Consider the following 17,815-nt stretch of genomic DNA (forward strand, 5'->3'; position numbering starts at 1 on the left):
CAAATAAGAGATGTAGAGATTTTGTTATTTTCCTTTGCAATTTCAACAAAAGCAATTTGACAATGCCAGCAGATACTCTATTGTTCTATATTGTCAGCCACGTAAGAGATGGCTTTCTGACTCATTTCCCAAGGTAGATCTAGGATGACAATTAACCTTTGGGGAAAATAAGTGGGCAGAGGCAGGAACAAGATAAGGAGCAATATATAATAAAAGTGGGAGGCAACAAGTATGTTATAGTCCACAATTTTAGATAATAAACAGAGCTCTTTAAAAAAATCAATATAGGGCTTGGCAGCGTGGCCTAGCGGCTAAGGTCCCCGCCTTGATCCCATATGGTTGCTGGTTCTAATCCCGGCAGCTCCACTTCCTCTCTCTCTTCCTCTCAGTATATCTGACTTTGTAATAAAAATAAAAAAAAAAAATAAATCTTAAAAAAAAAAAAAAATCAATATAGGTATAACTTTACTAAGAGATTATTACTTCAGTTCCTAGTCACATAAAATTATGCAAAATTCACAATAAAATGAGTTACACAATATATATGCATATATATGTTTATTTATTTTGTAACCCATGTAAAAGTTACATTTACATTACATTGCATTGTATCAAGCATAAAATCCTGTAACTGTTTTACTATGTTTGTTTCACCATCAGGTTTTAGGAGCAATGGGTTTGTTTTTTAGATGCATAAGTCTAAAGATTTTTTTTTCCCGTGTAGAGGTTGTACACAGATTCTCTGCCAGCCATCAATTAAGATACTAGGAATGTTCCATGTTAGACAGAACCCACACTGAGGGACCATGAAAAATACCTGAATGAGCTTAACTGTCATTTAATTGTAGAGCTATATAATTTCTTTGACACTAGAAACTGTACACTAATCAAGAGAAAAAGGAAAATAACTATGTCACAGAAAACAGGATATTATTAAAAATGTATATTTTGCATTCTTACATATTTTAGAGTATCCTTCCAATTACGTTTTAGGCTTTCCTGTCAGAAGGGGAGCATGTTACTTTTGCAAGCAAAAGCTGTGAGAATCCAAAAAGAAACAAATTCTATGAACAGTACAAAACCTGAGATCACCTCAGAATGCATGACTTATAAAAAAATCCGTGATTCTATAAAGCTTGTAAGAGACACAGAGGGTACTAAATGAACTAATGACAAGAACCTATAGTGTGCTATTACTCCTCTAATGATGACTTAGTGGCCCTCAACTAAATGCTTAATTTGTTTCTTGGCAGGATAACACCCTTGGAAGGCCTAAGGTGATTTGGTCAAAGTAATAGGAACAAAAAATTGCTTTTTAATAGCTACATAATGAAGCTTGCATGACTAGAAAATATCTTTAAAAAATGTTGCTATTTCACATTGGCTCTACCAAATCCTGAAACTACAATAACATTGTAATTTTGATATTTTGTCATTATATTATAAGAGCCATTATTCTTTTAGCTTCATGTTATTGAAGTGCCTGAATAACTTTAAACTGAGATCTAATAATGAATATGGTTTATTATTCCTGAACACAATACCGCATTTGACTAAATTATGAATTAAGACATATTTGTTTTACATAAAACACAGTGTGTTTTTACAACTTTTTAAATCACTAGCTATATTCATGTTTGTCTACAATTACTTTTCTGATTAGGATATATAATCAAAGAATTTAACTGCTTAAGTAAACAAAACTGTTTCTTTTCAACACCTAGCTAAATTATGTTCCTGCATAATTTTATTTTTTCTATAATTTTCCTTAAATGCACCATTTCATTTGAAGCTTTTTCTGAAATACAAAATATTGTACAACCCTTTATATACAAGTGATCTTGAACTGCAGAAAACATCAACAAGGTCCTGAAAAAACGTACATTACAAAAAAACCCACCATTGATTTCATTAAAAAAAATTTATTTGAAACACGGTGTTCCAGAGAGGTCATGCGTCCACTGGTCCACTCCCCAGATGGCCACAACAGTCAGGATTGAGCGGACGCAAGCCAGGAACCAGGAGCTTCTTTTGGTCTCCCAAATAGATGCAGTCTCTCAAGGACTTGGGCCTTCTGCTGCTGTTTGCCAGGCCATAAGCAAGGAGCTGAATCAGAAATGAACCAGCCAAGACAAAACAGCTCCCTGGTGGGATACCAGTGCCACAGGACGAAGCTTAGCCTACATGCCATAGTGCCAGCCCCAGAGTTCAAAATATTGCACCAAGATAAACATTTTTTAAAATTTACTTTTTTCCATAAAGTCTTTGGAGTGCTCTGATGTCTAATAAGGGTGAAAATTTAATAGGAACTGTTCAAAGGCAAACCTTACGTCTTCCCCCATGCCTGGCTAAAGGTCCAAGTAGCTTATCAGAGATTGCTTTCTTGTATCTGAACAATCTCTTGGAATATCTTGCAAGTCTTCCGTGACCACATTCAAGCCAGCTGTTGATTCTGGCCTTTTTCCTCCATCTTTTATTTAGTTCTGTCATTCTTAAAAATCCCCCCTTACAAGAACCAATAGCATCCTGTCCACCATTAGTTTCTCATTACGACTCCTAGTGATAAATGCACATCAGTCATAGTAACGTTAAATCCACATTTTGATCTCCAACTCCAGCCTGAGAAGGGTATTCAGACAAACATATAGGGAGAAAAGTCATGATTTAGTCATTGCCTGTTATAATGATAAATTGTAGACAAGATAACTTCAGAATCTCACAAAGAAACAGGATAACAGACGCAGAATCTATGATCCCAGAACACCAGATCTTCCGACCAGATCTTTAACATTGACTTCTAAATTCAGAAAGTCAAGGAGCAGACACTGTGAAACTCACGGACTACAGCAACATCACACACAAAAAGAACCCAGATGAAGTAAAAAGGGAGGAGAATAGGGAATGCTTCTGAAGTGATTTATCATTGATTTAAAATGAATAGATCACAAAATGAACGATACAACACATTCTCAAAGGAAATGTAATCTTAGACCTACTATATTCCTGTCTATTTAAATATATTTAAAATGCAGAATGTCACTTTACTAAATCATCAAAACTCCTAATTAAATAATAAACATAATCAAAAAAGGGTTCAACACTGGGATAGTCCTTGCCATCTTTCAGGAGGCAATATTCAACATTAACAGATCCCAGTCCTTAATCACCTCTACCACCACACTGAATTCTCCAGAAAAGTAGAACCAGTGTGTATTTCTTTAAGGTGGTATACACATGCTCATCAATGTATCTTTTGTTTTGTATGTAAATCTAGCTACGAATGAGTTTGTATCTGGTGTTTTGATAAACATCATATTTGTGTGTACTGTATTTATACACAAACATGTGAGTATGTGCATCAAAGAGAGAAGTACAAAGAATTTCTTGGGGCCCAGTGTGGTGGCCTAGCAGCTAAAGTCCTTGCCTTGAACGTGCTGGGATCCCATATGGACATTGGTTCTAATCCCAGCAGCTCCACTTCCCATCCAGCTGCCTGCTTGTGGCCTGGGAAAGCAGTTGAAGACGGCCCAATGGCTTAGGACCCTGCACCCGTGTGGGAGACCTGGAGAAAGCTCCTGGCTCCTGGCTTCGGATCGGTGCAGCACTGGCCATTGCGGTTACTTGGGGAGTGAACCATCGAATGGAAGATCTTCCTCTCTGTCTCTTCCTCTCTGTATATCTGACTTTGGAATAAAAATAAGTAAGTCTCAAATATGTTACAAAAAAAGAAAGAAAATTACTTCACTCAGTAATGCACACTAGGGTGTCTCCAGATTGCAATCAGCAAGCAAGAGATCTATGCCAGCTCTAGTTCAGTTCAAAGCAAGGAGAGTGATGAGGAAAATCCCAGTGTACTGCTTGAAGACTTCTACAAGGAGAAGCCGCTTTCTGCTCAGCCTTTCATTGCACTCAAGCCTTCAACAGAATCAGACAAGGCCTTCACACCCTGGGGAGAGCTATCTGCTTTATGTGGTCTACTGACTCAAATATGAATCTCATCCAGTACATTCTCACAAGCAGAACAATGCTTAGCTGTCTGAGTGTTCCATGTGCACATCAACGTAGGGAATGGTATATAAAATTAATCATCACTACTTCCCCACAGGCTGGAGAGCTTTAATGCAGACCGTATCTTAATTTTACTGAAACTATTGCTCCATCACTTACAGTCAGTGACTGATCCATCCAATATCACCCTGTCTCTTGATTTGTTTAACCCAAAACAGAAACCAATTATTCTTTGCCTAGATTTTTTCCAGTGGATTAATAAACACTAAAATAACTTATCTTCTGTTCTTCTGCAAATGAATTATTCATTCAGTACTATAGGAATGCCCCTTGAAGATCATACTATAGATTTGATTATAGAGATGTTCAACTCAATGATCCTTATTTTCTGTCTTCAATTATTATGATATTGAAAGTCAGTTTTGAAAAAGAAGCATGAAGTGGCAGTTACATTCAAACTCTAAATATGTATTTTGTGACAATTTTTGCAAAAACTATGCCTTACAGCCATTTTCAAAACCTGTGCTAATTAGACACGTTATTGTTATCTTTTTCAGGTATAAGTGGAATGTTTTAGCATGTAATACTTTTTAAAAACATTTTATTTTCAAATACCTGCTGATATATGAATAAGCTACAGAGAAAGCACAGAGAGTTATCTGTATTGTTATTATTTTAGAAAGCAGTGGAACATGCTTGAAATCACCAACTATAAATAAGAAATGTATGATAAAAAGTAATTTATAACCACAGGCATAGTGAGAATGAAACCAGTACGCTGCCTTGAGGCTTTAACAAAAAGGGGTCTGCCAGCATGTGGAACAGATTACAGGAGTGAAATTTCATCCATAAGAAATGATTTTAAACTTTTTAAGGCTTTCAGCAGTGGATAAAATGTTAGCTAGAAACTTGGGGCCACTTCCGCGTCTCATTTACCTAACTGATGAGCGATAAATGAGCTAAGCATTTATGACACAGCCCTGGGGTAAATATATATATTTTTACACACGAACTGGAAGAACTGAGAATCATTAAGTTTTTGCAGTGACAGTGCCAGCAGCCGTCACTAACCTTTCCTACCATAAATAGTTTCAGACAGACAAACAGAACAATTATAAATCAAGATTGTCATCACTGATTTAGTACATTTTTGCCACCTCAAACAGAAACCCTGCTAATGGTAACACTTTGTTATGTGTAAACAGAATATTATTTATTTAGAATGTCATTAAATCTCACTGTGGTGCTGTGAAAATAGTTCATACTGCCTCCTGGGAGTTCTTTTCTTCGTGAAGCACCTGTGAGATAAACATTGTGTTAGATTGCTTTAAAAACGGATGAACATCTCTTTTTCACGGAAGAGTGAACAACACCAATATTTGGACAAAACTGTAATCAGACTTGAGGCATTTAACAAAAGGAGAATCACCCTTGTTGCTACACAAGCTGCTGATAAAATATCTACATTGAAAATGAGATGGGTTTAATTTTTAAATATAAGAATTCAACAGTCCTATAAATGTATTCACACGCAAATGGGCAACACTGACATTGAACATCAACCTAAGTTTATAAGAACTGTTGATTTGGAAACTTAGGAGGTCTCGTGGTGGTTAATGCTGCCACCAGTTCAAACTCTTGACATACAGTTACATTTCAGCATACAGTGCCTTCTTATTATTATTAAAATATATGTAAACACCCTGCAACACACACGTGTGCATGTTCATGCAAATGCACACACATCCACACACTCAATTGTGGGAATGCTTGCAACTTGATTTTTTTAAGATTCTGTTGTTAACAGTTTCATTTATCAAAATCTTAACTCTAATTCAACTGATTTGCCTATTTCCAATTTACCTAGAGGGATCCTATTAAATTCACTTAAAATTCATAGCTTTTATCTTTTTTCTCTAAACATGTACTATTAGTATTTTCTGTGCAAGTCATTATTTCCAGCACACGTGTATACGTGTATGTAGGTGTTCACTCCTCTCGTGTGGAGTTTGAAAGCATTAAGCGTGTCATTCCTTTTTCTCTGGTTGGCTAAAACCCACACAATACTGTTAGGACCAGAACTGCTGAGAGAGGCTACCTTGGCTTACTTTGTGCACTCTGTTCAAATGAAACTAGGCAGCAAACCAAATGTATGAGAAGTTGAAAAAGTTTTCAACTCCAAGTGATATAGTCTTTCTCGTCTAAAAGATTCTTTACATATTCAACACTTCTTTGTACCTCTAACCTGTAACAAATCCATATGTGTGTGTATTTTAAATTTAGAAACTCAACAAAACCTTTTTAAAACATTCTGACATACTCATTTCTGATTTTTGAGAACCACCATTGTGCTAGATTACATGGAAAAATCTGAATGTTAACCTATCCTTTTATTTTGGGCCGAAACTACTCAGTCATCATCTGTTACCTTTCATATGTAACTATGAATTTGAGTTTAATATAAAAGATTTTTGCAAATATATCATTAGGAAAACACTTCCATAATTAGAAAGCAATGAATCATATAGAAGTCAGATTCTATGTGCGTGACCAGAATAGGTATTGCGGCAGACTAAGTAAAGCCTCAGCTTGGAATGCCCTCACTCCATGAAGAACTGCCTGAGAGCAGGTCCCACGTCTGTTTCAGATCAAGCTTTCCTCTCAGTGTGTGCCCACGGAAGCAGCAATGGATGGTCCACATGCCTGAGTCCCTGCCACCCACATGATAGACACAGGTGGATTTCCTGATTCCCGGTACAGTAGAAACAGTCTTGTGAAGCTGGCTAGGACATGGGAAAACTGAAATGCAGACCCTTTTATTATGTAAGATAACTTGCAGCTTGCTACAAAGCTAAACTCCTACCATCAGATTCCCGATTTCATGCTCAAGGATTTACTCAAATGGCATAAGAATTTACTACACATGAAAAATGAACATAATTTGTCTAAATGTTAACTGACACATTAGAATGTATTACACATTTGTGAGTTTCCACGTGATGTTCCTCTTATATATGTGCAGTGTTATGTCCAATCCATGCTTTCAAACATGTCACACTTGTATGGCAAAATCATCTCATAACTCTTTATTGTTGCTTTTATTATCATGGTTTATGATTGTTATCAATAGACCAAGACAGCTTCTTATGCCTGTGTAAAGCAGCTTAAACAGAACTGCCAAATTTGAAAGAAACAAATGACAGAAGAAATGAGATATCAAAGCCAGAAAAGCACAGGGAGGCAACTTCAAGGCGTGTCTCGGAGAGAACTAGACCACCTTAAAATGCCTACACATTATGATCGCAACTGCATGAAAGTCTGGAGGAGTGAAAACGATGGAGACAAATCAGCGGCCAGGCGTAGTGTTGAGGGAGAATGCGTAGGTGGGATGGGAAATTTTAAAGCAATCAACTTCAGCAGCGTATCATGAGAACGCAGGCACTATACGATATGCGAAGCTTGGTGATGTGGTGGGTACAGGAGGAAGATCAATTCGATTCATATTACTCGTGGTAAATTATCGCTGTACAGCAAGGATCTTGACGTTTTAATCCAAGAAAAGAGGTACAGTAGAAACAGTCTTGTTTTTCTGACAACTTAGTCAAAGATAAGGGCAGACCTAATTGTGAAACTCTGTATGGCATTTTAGATATACCAAATTTATTTCAGGTACTAATCATCATTATCCTGCATTTAAAGATAGGGGATGCTGCTTTTACAGAAGATAGTATTTTAAATTAAACATACCAATATGTATACCTCATGGTTCAAAACTGAACCTTAAGGGGCCAGCATTGTGGTATTTCAGGCATCCCATTGGAGTGCCTGTTTTTGCCCTGGCTACTCTAGTTCTGATCCAATTCCCTGTTGATGGTTTGGCAAAGGCAGCAGACTACAGCCAAAGTATTTGTAACCCTGCCTTCCATGCGAAAATCTCGGCTTAGCTCCTGCTCCCTGCCTTCAGCTTAACTCGGTCATGGACTTTGTGGCCTTTTGGAGAGTGAATCAACTCATGGAAAATCTCTTTGGCTCTCTCCCACTCTCCCACTGTCTGAATCTCACAGTTTCAAATAAGTAACTGTTAAAAAAAAATGAACACTTAAAATTGGATATTAAATAGCAAACAGTTGGATTGTGTTACAAAGTTATTTATAATTTTTTGAACGTGCAAATACTACTTGTTTTTCAGGACCTTTTGATTTGTTTAACTTTCAGTCTATAATATATCTTCTCAAATGTTTCTAATTTTCTCCCTTCTTATCCTAATATCTGACAAGTTGATGACATAGTAACAAAATGGATTTATAGTCTTCGAACATAAAAAACTTTTCAGAAGTGAAGGACACCCATTGTTCTCCTGGAAAACACGGAAATGGGCAAAGTGCCGACTTTTTTCATCTCCGAGGCTTATCTTGAGTATGATAAATGAAGGATTACGACTCTGTGACATCCTCCAACCAGAACAATCGCATTCCCTTCCACTTCCTTTTGCTTGGACACTGCAGTACACTTTTCTTTTCTAGTAGAAAATCACTAATCTTTTTCTGCATGAATTATTATTTCAATGATAAAGCAGATTTTAAAAAAGTATTCAATGGGATGGTGTGCTGTCCAAGCAAAAGAAAATGAGCCAAGGCTTGATGCTAAAAGCAAACATTTTATAATGTAATAGCAGCTCTGAAAATTGAGAAAGATTACTCACATAGTGTTGTGCTGAATGTAAAATGGCATCATGCAATTAAAGGTCAACTCCAAAGTCGGGGTTCTTCTTCACTGTTTTTTAGTCAAAAAAAAAAAGTGAAATTTGGATGCAGGAACACTTTTAACAAAATAAATGTTTAAGAGTTGAATTTTTTGCTCTTTGTCCTCCAGCTTTGGAAAAAAAAATAAAATTGGCTGTCTTTTGTTGAAATCATTGAATAGGAAGGTCATCTGATCCATTTATTCTGGGCATGCTTCTGAGTGACGGTGTGAGGCATTCTCTCCACTGTGGAGAAGCAGGCATTCTTCGCACCTCTAAATCTTTAAGCTCTGTGCTCTCGGGGTTGTTTTTATTTTTGTTGATACACTGCTGTGACGTGCTTTCCACAAATACTTTCATGCTTTCTATCGACGTGTAGCCCTTCTTTGTCAGCTTCCATCTTCACCGCTGTCTCTTTCCAACAGACCCGTTTTTTCAAAAGCATTCTTTCCAGTTTCTAAAGTCATGTGACTTATTCATGCGAATCATCTTCATTTTGAATCCCTCCCACACGTTTGAGTTCTAAAGAATTTGAAGAGATGGTTGTCAGAAAATATTACCTTTTTTTTTTTTTTGCTTCAAGGAATTCACTCTAATTTTAAGTGATGATCTATTTGTTGAAACTAATCAGAGCTATGGTCCTAGCAGCGTCCACTGGATGGGTTGAAGGAGTTAGGGAAATAACTATTTATCTGCAACTATTTCTTCAACACGATCTCCTTTCCTGGGAGTACTTAATAAGTGTTCTCAGACCTGCTAATATCTAAATTCCTTTTACGACATAACCATTATTTGCAATGATGTATTTAATATTTAAAAATGCATGGCTTAAAAGCAGAAAATTCTCCCAGTATACACTCCTACTCCAGTTCTACTCCTCGCTTCCTTATAGTTGGAGCCACGCTATCTCCCAACTGAATTATGAATTTTCCTCAGACTCCTCAGCCAAACCCAATAGAGGCAAACACTTATTTAATTTATTCTTTGTAACACCAGTCTTAAAACACAAGCTTTGGGATTCAAATATGTGGGATTTAATCCTCAGAACTGTCCCAAACAGCTGTAAAAATTATGAACACACTATTTATCCTCTCTGTGTCTAATCTTTTCCTTATCAGAATATTGGAAATGAATTAATATGCACACTTTAAAGGATTTTCCTGAGGAGTCAGTGAGTTAGTAAAATTCTTAACCGAATGAGTGGTAAAACCCTTAGAACAAGGCTTTAACAAAAATAAGCAACAATTAAATATTAGTTCTTCTCATATACTCATATGGTCAGTACCGGTAAGTTACCATATAGCTATGAAGTTCTCGTGCTGTGAATTCAGTCCTAAAATCTTGAGTTAGGTGCTAACTAACCCAGAATCCAGTGTAACCTTCTCACCTTTCCTCTGTTTTTGGTTACTTATAAAGTGATGCTTCTCACTGTGTATACATTGCGTTTAATTCAATTAGTCTCTCTATTACTGGGTTCCTTCTGAAAGGCCCTACCCCTGAATATTAGTCATACAGACCATTTCTAATGGCTTTCCTAATTTGGAAAAGTAAAACCAACCACTAAATTCCCTTCAAACATCCTAACCATTGGCTACCACGGGCATTTTCATGAAGATACTTTATTTTAATCTATTTATTTCATTATTTATGTAAGTGGAACGGAGAGAGAGGTTTATCTATCCACTAGTTCTCTCTCCAGATGTCTGGCATCAAGCTGGGTCTTCCAAATACATGACAGGGATTCAAGAAACTGAGCCATTACTTGCTGCTGTCCAGATGAGAAGAGGAACCGGTCAAGTATGCCAGGGACTGTCATATGCGAGCCAGGCACTTTTGGCAGTGACTCGAGCATTGCACCAGACACTTGTCCGCATAAGGAGGTGGTTCAAAATCGTGAACAGAAAACTCCAGTCAATTTTCGTGAATGAAACAACATGAGTTTCCTGGTAGGCGGTGAAGCATAGCCAGCCTTAGATCATTCCCTTGACTGATGCTGTCAAGTGCATTCCTGCTGCATTTTTACTCGGTCATCTCCAGCATGCTTTCCATAGAGGGACACCACTTTAAAAAAAGGCACGTTGTGGAAGAAAATGCAGTTGTGTTATGATCTAGATGAGTGTTTTTCTGAAAACCACCTTCCCCAGGCTATCACAGAACATACTCTGAATAGGATGTCTAAAAGTGGACATGAAGACCAAATTTTTTCCAGACAAGCTATCCCAAATACTAATTGACTAGCTGGAAACAGCACTTTTTACTGTGTCCTATTTACTCCAGTCAGGAATCTGAAATCATCCGGGTGTTTCCAACTCTGGATGTCTCGTGAGCTAGTGGTCACACAGGCCTTGAATTCAAACAGCAAGTAGCTGGAGCCACTTGGGACCAAGCAAGCGTCTTTGTTCTGCCATCTCATCATCTCTGCTCCTCTCATCCTAGGTTCCCCTCCCCGTGTACTGGGGTTACCTGGGTTTCCGAAGGTAAGCTTCTCAGTGAGTAATGCGAGTGCTTTTCCCTTTCTAAAGTAGTCCCAAGTAGCATGTTACATTACAGTGTCTGGAATACGGGAGAACTTTGAGTCTACCTGGAATGCCAGAGAGAATAACCTTTTCCTTCAAAGGAAGAGTGGCAGGGTTCCTAGACAAGTACACGGAACCTGGCACGTTATGTGTTCTTTCTCTTTTTGTTTGAAACCATCAGCTGCCGCAGATGAGTGTCCCTTTTCGTACTCTACCATGAAATCCTCCTCCTTCCCTGCGTAGATGCATTGTGGAGAAAAAGAGTCTGCCCAAGAACTCAGGTCCTGGAAATGTTTAGATGAGCCACTCAGCAGAACTTACCCAGGTGACAATTCCCTGGATAGAGAAACTGTACATATTTATTGGGAAAGCGAGACGAGAGGAAGGATAAGGAAGGACAGGAAGAGGGCAGAAATTTTTCCGAATTGAAAAATGAAAGCTGTAAAATTATGTACTAACGTGTTTCCTTTTTTCCTACACTGCTGCCAGTGGTTAGCCCTGTCTGAGCAGCTATTAATACTGTCACATCATTATGGCTAAGCCTTTGAAGTGTTACACTTTCAACTGCCCTCTTAATGCTGTCTGCCCACCTGCTTTGTCCATTACAGTTTGCTTCCAGGCTATAAAACTATGATCCATTGCCTGAAGCTGTGCTTTTGTGTGTCTTTATGAGGTTTCTTCTTGGTGTTCTAATAATAGTACCCTTCAGTAAAAATCGATATGGGTTTGTTAAGTGAAGAAAAGGAGTGTGTTTTGGGCTAGTCTACTCGGGATGCCACAATAGGCTATAATCTGCAAGATTCAAACAAGAAGTGTGTATTTCTAATAGTTTTGGAGGCTGGAAGTCCAAGAGAATGGTAATAACATGCCCATGTTCTTGTGGAGGCATACATCCTACTTTGTAGGTGTATACCTTCTTATTCTTTCTTAATATGACCCAGAAAAAGATGCAGTCTCCTTATTGTCTGTAAAAGTTCACCAAATTCTATCATTGTTTCTCTAATCTGAAGCTGTCATCCCATCTAGCCACCTCTCAAAGGCACTCTATCCAGATAGCACACTGCAAAGTACAGACTCAACACAGGAATGTGGAAGGCTCAAAACATTCAGGCCACAGAAGTGGTGATACAGTAAAGATCATACATGTTATGCCTTTTTGTGATGCTATAGTTTTAAGTACTATGTTTATGTCAGAAGTAAACACTAGTTACATAACGAGAGAGACCATAAGAAATCTCACTTCAGATGGTTAAAATAATTAAGATATTGTAACTTTTTTGTTTTAACCTCATACCTGTTGTTGAATTTGTTTCGTGGCTTCTCAAAGGAATATATATGATGGCGTAATAGAGATGATCATATTCAGATGTGAAGATTCAAAGCAGTATGCATCCCTACTTACAAATCAAAGATGGTTCCCGATGAAGCTGCTGGACATATCTAGACAACGGGATGTTGGACTGTCTGACATTGTCTGTACCAACAATGTTGGCGCACACACTTAAGTAACAAACTGATGAACTTACGACTGCTTATGAACTGTACTATTGTAATAATATGGGAAAAGTCAGTTGATGGTGGGATCTTGAGGGGTAGGAAAAATCCCAGGCCCTATGCAATTGTACCATAAAACTTTTAAAAATTATTTAATTAATCATTTAAAAAGAATTAAGATATCAAGAAAGGTAGTCTGAACTGACACAGGAGAGTAATTTCTCAGGCAGAATAGCAAAAATGTCCTCATCACCAACTGATAGAAGGTTGAAGGAAGAAAAATAACACTTCAAGTTTTCAAGTGTGAATATTTCAATGAGTAATAATAGTTGGCTTCAGTTATGAATTTGGAAACACAGGAGATTTTAGAGATGAATTAAATTGGACCCTCTAACTTTGTTTCACCCTTAAAATTCACCCTTAAAATGACTGCAATGACTAGAGCTATGAATCCGATAGCTAGGCTAAATCCAAGAACGTGGAATTCCATCCACATTTCCACAAATTGATGGCAGTGGCCCAGTCACTTGGGCCCCCTTGAGCTGCTTTCCTCAGCACATTATCAGGAAGCTGAATCTGATGTGGAGCAACCAATCTTGACCCAGAGCCCAAGTGGGATATAAGTGTTGTAATGGCCGAGCCTGCTGGGCCACAATGCTATCCCCAGCATCCCTTCCTGGATTCATGACCATTTTACTCAAAATCTCTATCTCCCAAGGCGATCATGAACCCTTACTTTTTTTGTCTTTACTCGATGCTGCTTTGTTTGGATATACCTCTGTTTGTTATTTTAAAATTGCAACACAAAAACCTAGTGCAACAGCTGACAAAGAAGAGACACTAACTAAAGCTTGGAGGGGAGATGAGCAATGGAAAAGTGTAACAATCTGTTCGAACATAATGAAAGGCAAGAGTGAGTATCTATGAATGCGTATCATTCTAATTTTCTCCCAGATAAGAAATGAAGGCAACACTGAAAATGAATTCAGCATTTTCCGTGAGAGGTGCTAAAATATTAATGAATCTCCAAGGACAATTCAAAGACTGTACACTTCTTCATTTGATCATATATGTCCCTAGAATCAATTGGTAATGTTACATATCTTTTTAAATTCTGGTACATCACCTTATAAGTCATACTGTTTTCTGATAGAATTTGTGGATAGAATAAATTTTGATATAATAAAAGTTGTAAATATATGATTCATCACAATAGTAATTTTTTCTTTTAAGACTTACGTATACATTTAAAATTTTTTTTTTAATTTTAGAGACAGGTTTACAGTCAGAAGGAGAGAGAGAAAGAGATCTTACGCCCACTGGTTCACTCTACAAATGACCACATTGCCAAAGCTGAGCCTGTGTGAAGCCAGGAGCCAGGAGCTTCTTTTGGGTCTCCCATATGGGTGCAGAGTCCCAAGGAGCTGGACAAACCATACTCTGCTGTTTTCCCAGGCCATAAGAAGAGAGGTGAGCCAGAAGTGGAGCATCCAGGACATGAACTAGAGACCATATGGGATGCCAGCCCTTGCAGATGGAGAATTAGCCTGAAGTCCAATTGTGTGGGCCCCCCAATAGTAGTTCTTCCTTAAGTACGTGATGTGTATCAAACTCTTTGAAGCATTTACTCCTCACATTTCTAACTGGTTGTAGTGCTTGAGAAAATGGCAGTGCAAAAATAAATTAAAATAATCAAAGACTAAGTAGAATTGAGCCAAATTGATCAGACAGAACATTAGAGACAGAATAACCCCCAGCTCCTCTACTTACAACTTTACCTTCAGAACCTATGAAGAATTTCCTATATAGATAGAAAGATAAGTAAGCATAGTCAGGTGGAGTGACTACTATGGACTTTGTAGGTAGGCATGAATAATCACAATAAAAGAGGGGCAGAATGGCCAGGGACTGATAGGAAGACATGTTATTTAAGCAAAAGCTACAAGCTAAGGAATTCAGAATCCCTCTGGAAGCTGATAATCTAACTCTTGGGTTAGCTTCTCTTCAAGAATTATCAAAGAGGTTCTGCTATTCTGACAATTAGATTTTAGCCTATAATATGCATTAGTTGTTCATGACCATCATCAGCATGGGGGTTCTAAACCATATTTTGTTGTTCTAATCTGCTAAATCTCTTATGGTGACACGGGTTTCTTTTTTGTTTGTGAAGAGCTCTTTTCATCTTGTCTCAGATAATCCCCTTACCTGTTATACTTTAGAAACATGTAATAGCTGTAATTTCTCTTAAATTGACTGTTACCTCGAGCTTGGGATAGACACTAGTTCTCCATTCGGAATTACCCTGTACTTACCCCTCCTAGGGCCCCAGCCTCACAAATCTACAATAAATAGCTGTTCTTATTGGACATGGACATGCTTCTAGTTCCAGCTGGGATGGCCCTGCCTCCTGGAGGTTATGTCTTCTCTAATCTTCATGTGACGGAAAAGTTTATGCATTTCTCATATCCTCGCACGCTCTCACCACCATCCTCCAGTCCACATTTTGCAAATGCAGGAAAATATGAACATGTTTTTGGAGAGCACTGCTTTTGGCCATTTTCTTCATTGGTTGTTGGCAAGGGCACACGTTGACAAGCTATTCAGAGTAATTCCAGGAAATTACCATTAAATTGTTATGGATGATTGTGGAAAGAAAATTAATTTGCTTTTAAAGAGAGAGAACGAGAGATTTAGGATAATAAAGGTACAGTTAGATGACCCCAACTCGCATGGATTTACTTACTTAGACTCCGATAGACTGTCATGTTCACAATGATCATCTCTTGATAATTTCATTACTAACTTGAATTTCCTTTTTTTATTTTATCTTTGTGGTTACAAAATATGCATTTTAGTTTAGAATTATAAAACATTAACAGATTATTTGTTTATTCATTCAACAAACATATAGTGGAATGATTTTAGTGTCAGATTCTAAACAGATTGCGAGAACAGACGGTGAACAGGACAAATTTCCCACTTACAATAAACTTTCCTTGGAGTAGACAAGGTAGAAAATTTAGTTAAATAAGTAAATAGGGTAATATCAGAGAGTGGGAAATGGTAGATAATCTAACAAAGTAATATATTAATAAATGGTTGATGAAGGACCTAGTGAGAAGGGATAAGAAGGCATTCTTCATGTACACATGCATGGAAAGGCCTTCTGGCAGCTGACACAGCTCATACCATTGCAAACAATGGAGTAATCCCGTTGATATCACAGAAGCAAGTAAAGACCAGTGTGGATGCCATGTGATGATGGGAGGAGCCCAATGCATCTGACAGGAAGTGCAGATGCACACAACCCAGATCAAACAGCACCTCAGAATCCTGCTATATGAGTCTGAATTTCATGCTCTATGTGGTAACAGTCAATTGATTATAAAACATTCCCCATTTTTACTAGCTGCTATTCAAAAAGACCATTTTAATGGCCTAAAAATATCCTGTCATGTGGATATGCTAAGATTCAATTAATCATTTTCTGACTATTGCACACTTAGGCTGTAAGATTTGGCTGAAATCCAACTTGAATCCATTGGTCGATCAAAACTAATCTCCCTGTTTACCACTTCAATCAAATCCCAGTTAGTAGCAATTAGTATTTACTGAAGATGATATACCATACTAGAAATTATAATCAGACAAGAAGTATGCACTTTTTTCCTGATCTAACTTACTTTAGCATGTGTGAAAAATGGTAGATGAATATAATCAACAAGTTTCAGCCACCTCTAGGGAGTTAATGCAGATGTGATGCTTGGACACATCAGTACAGATAATGTGGCAATTTTAAAAGGTGTTTTGTTTGAACAAGAATATTAATTTTGTAAAAATATGCAAGACATATCAAAGCAAACATGGCACAGAGGTTATTGCAGAGGATAGACAGGATTTTAAATTTATCACGGCACCAGTCTTCCTTTTAAAGAAAGAAAAATGCTAATATGGTGTATGGGATTCTGTCCATCCACTTCTGGATTCCTGAAATTTGCATTTTATCTGAAATAGCCAGTAATTTATTATCCCACCTTCAGCAGGGTCCGCAAGAACAAAGTACTTAACATACATCTTGCCATCAAAATCTTCGGTAGTTAGACAAAGTTTATAGCTCCTTTCTGCGACTTTGACTTCAGCTGGATTAAGTCAAATATTCTAGGATAAGAAATGTAGCTGTAGCCCAAATTCTGGAGTTCAGTTTCTTACATTGTCTGATCCCAACAAACATTTCTGGATTGCAATGTAAAATTCTTCTCTCCTTAGACTCAAATAAATGTGTGTGTGATGTCCAGAATGTATCATAATGTGTGTTTATAAAAACTGTCACTACAGGTCAAAAGAAATCAGCTAAGTCCTCTAAGTACAAGTAAATTCAAAAGTCTCACTTTGCATCTGGACACCACAAACACCAGCCCAACACATTCTAATTTGCTTTGGCTTAATCTGTGCCCTTGTGCAACACATGTTCTGAAAGCATGTCATCTCCTGGGTCCCAGGTAGACTGAGAAGTGGCCACCAAGGGACTCTCCTCTTCTAGCTGCAGTGTTGCTGATGGCTGTACGAACAGCACAGTGGAAGCAGAGGCTGGATTCCTCCAGGAGCACCTGGTTCATTGGCCCAGAGATTAGCCATGCCTGCATCGGGCTTGAATGAAATCACAGATGTATCTCATACACTTCTTTAGGTGTTATCACTTTAATTAATAATCTACTCCATTACCCATGGACAAAAGACATTAAAATAGTTAGCTCCACAGATCTTAACCTCTAGTTAGATTATATCTTGTCATAGGTTTAAGTCGTGTGTGTGTGTGTGTGTGTGTGTGTGAGTGTGTGCATGCATTTTCCACACTGTGATACTGTATTATCCGGAAAATTCTTATTTTTCATCCATATCTGATAGATAGATTAGTTCCCCTGTCCAAAGTGGTGTATATATCAGGAATCTTCCAAATCATAGCACTCTGCAGCATCTTTGAAAATCACTTATTAAAATTTTAAAAATCACTTATTAACAAATTAGAAGTGCCTGCATGCTCTGGTAAAGATAGAAT

The sequence above is a fragment of the Ochotona princeps genome, chromosome 25, assembly GCF_030435755.1.
Source record: "Ochotona princeps isolate mOchPri1 chromosome 25, mOchPri1.hap1, whole genome shotgun sequence".
NCBI lineage: Eukaryota > Metazoa > Chordata > Mammalia > Lagomorpha > Ochotonidae > Ochotona > Ochotona princeps.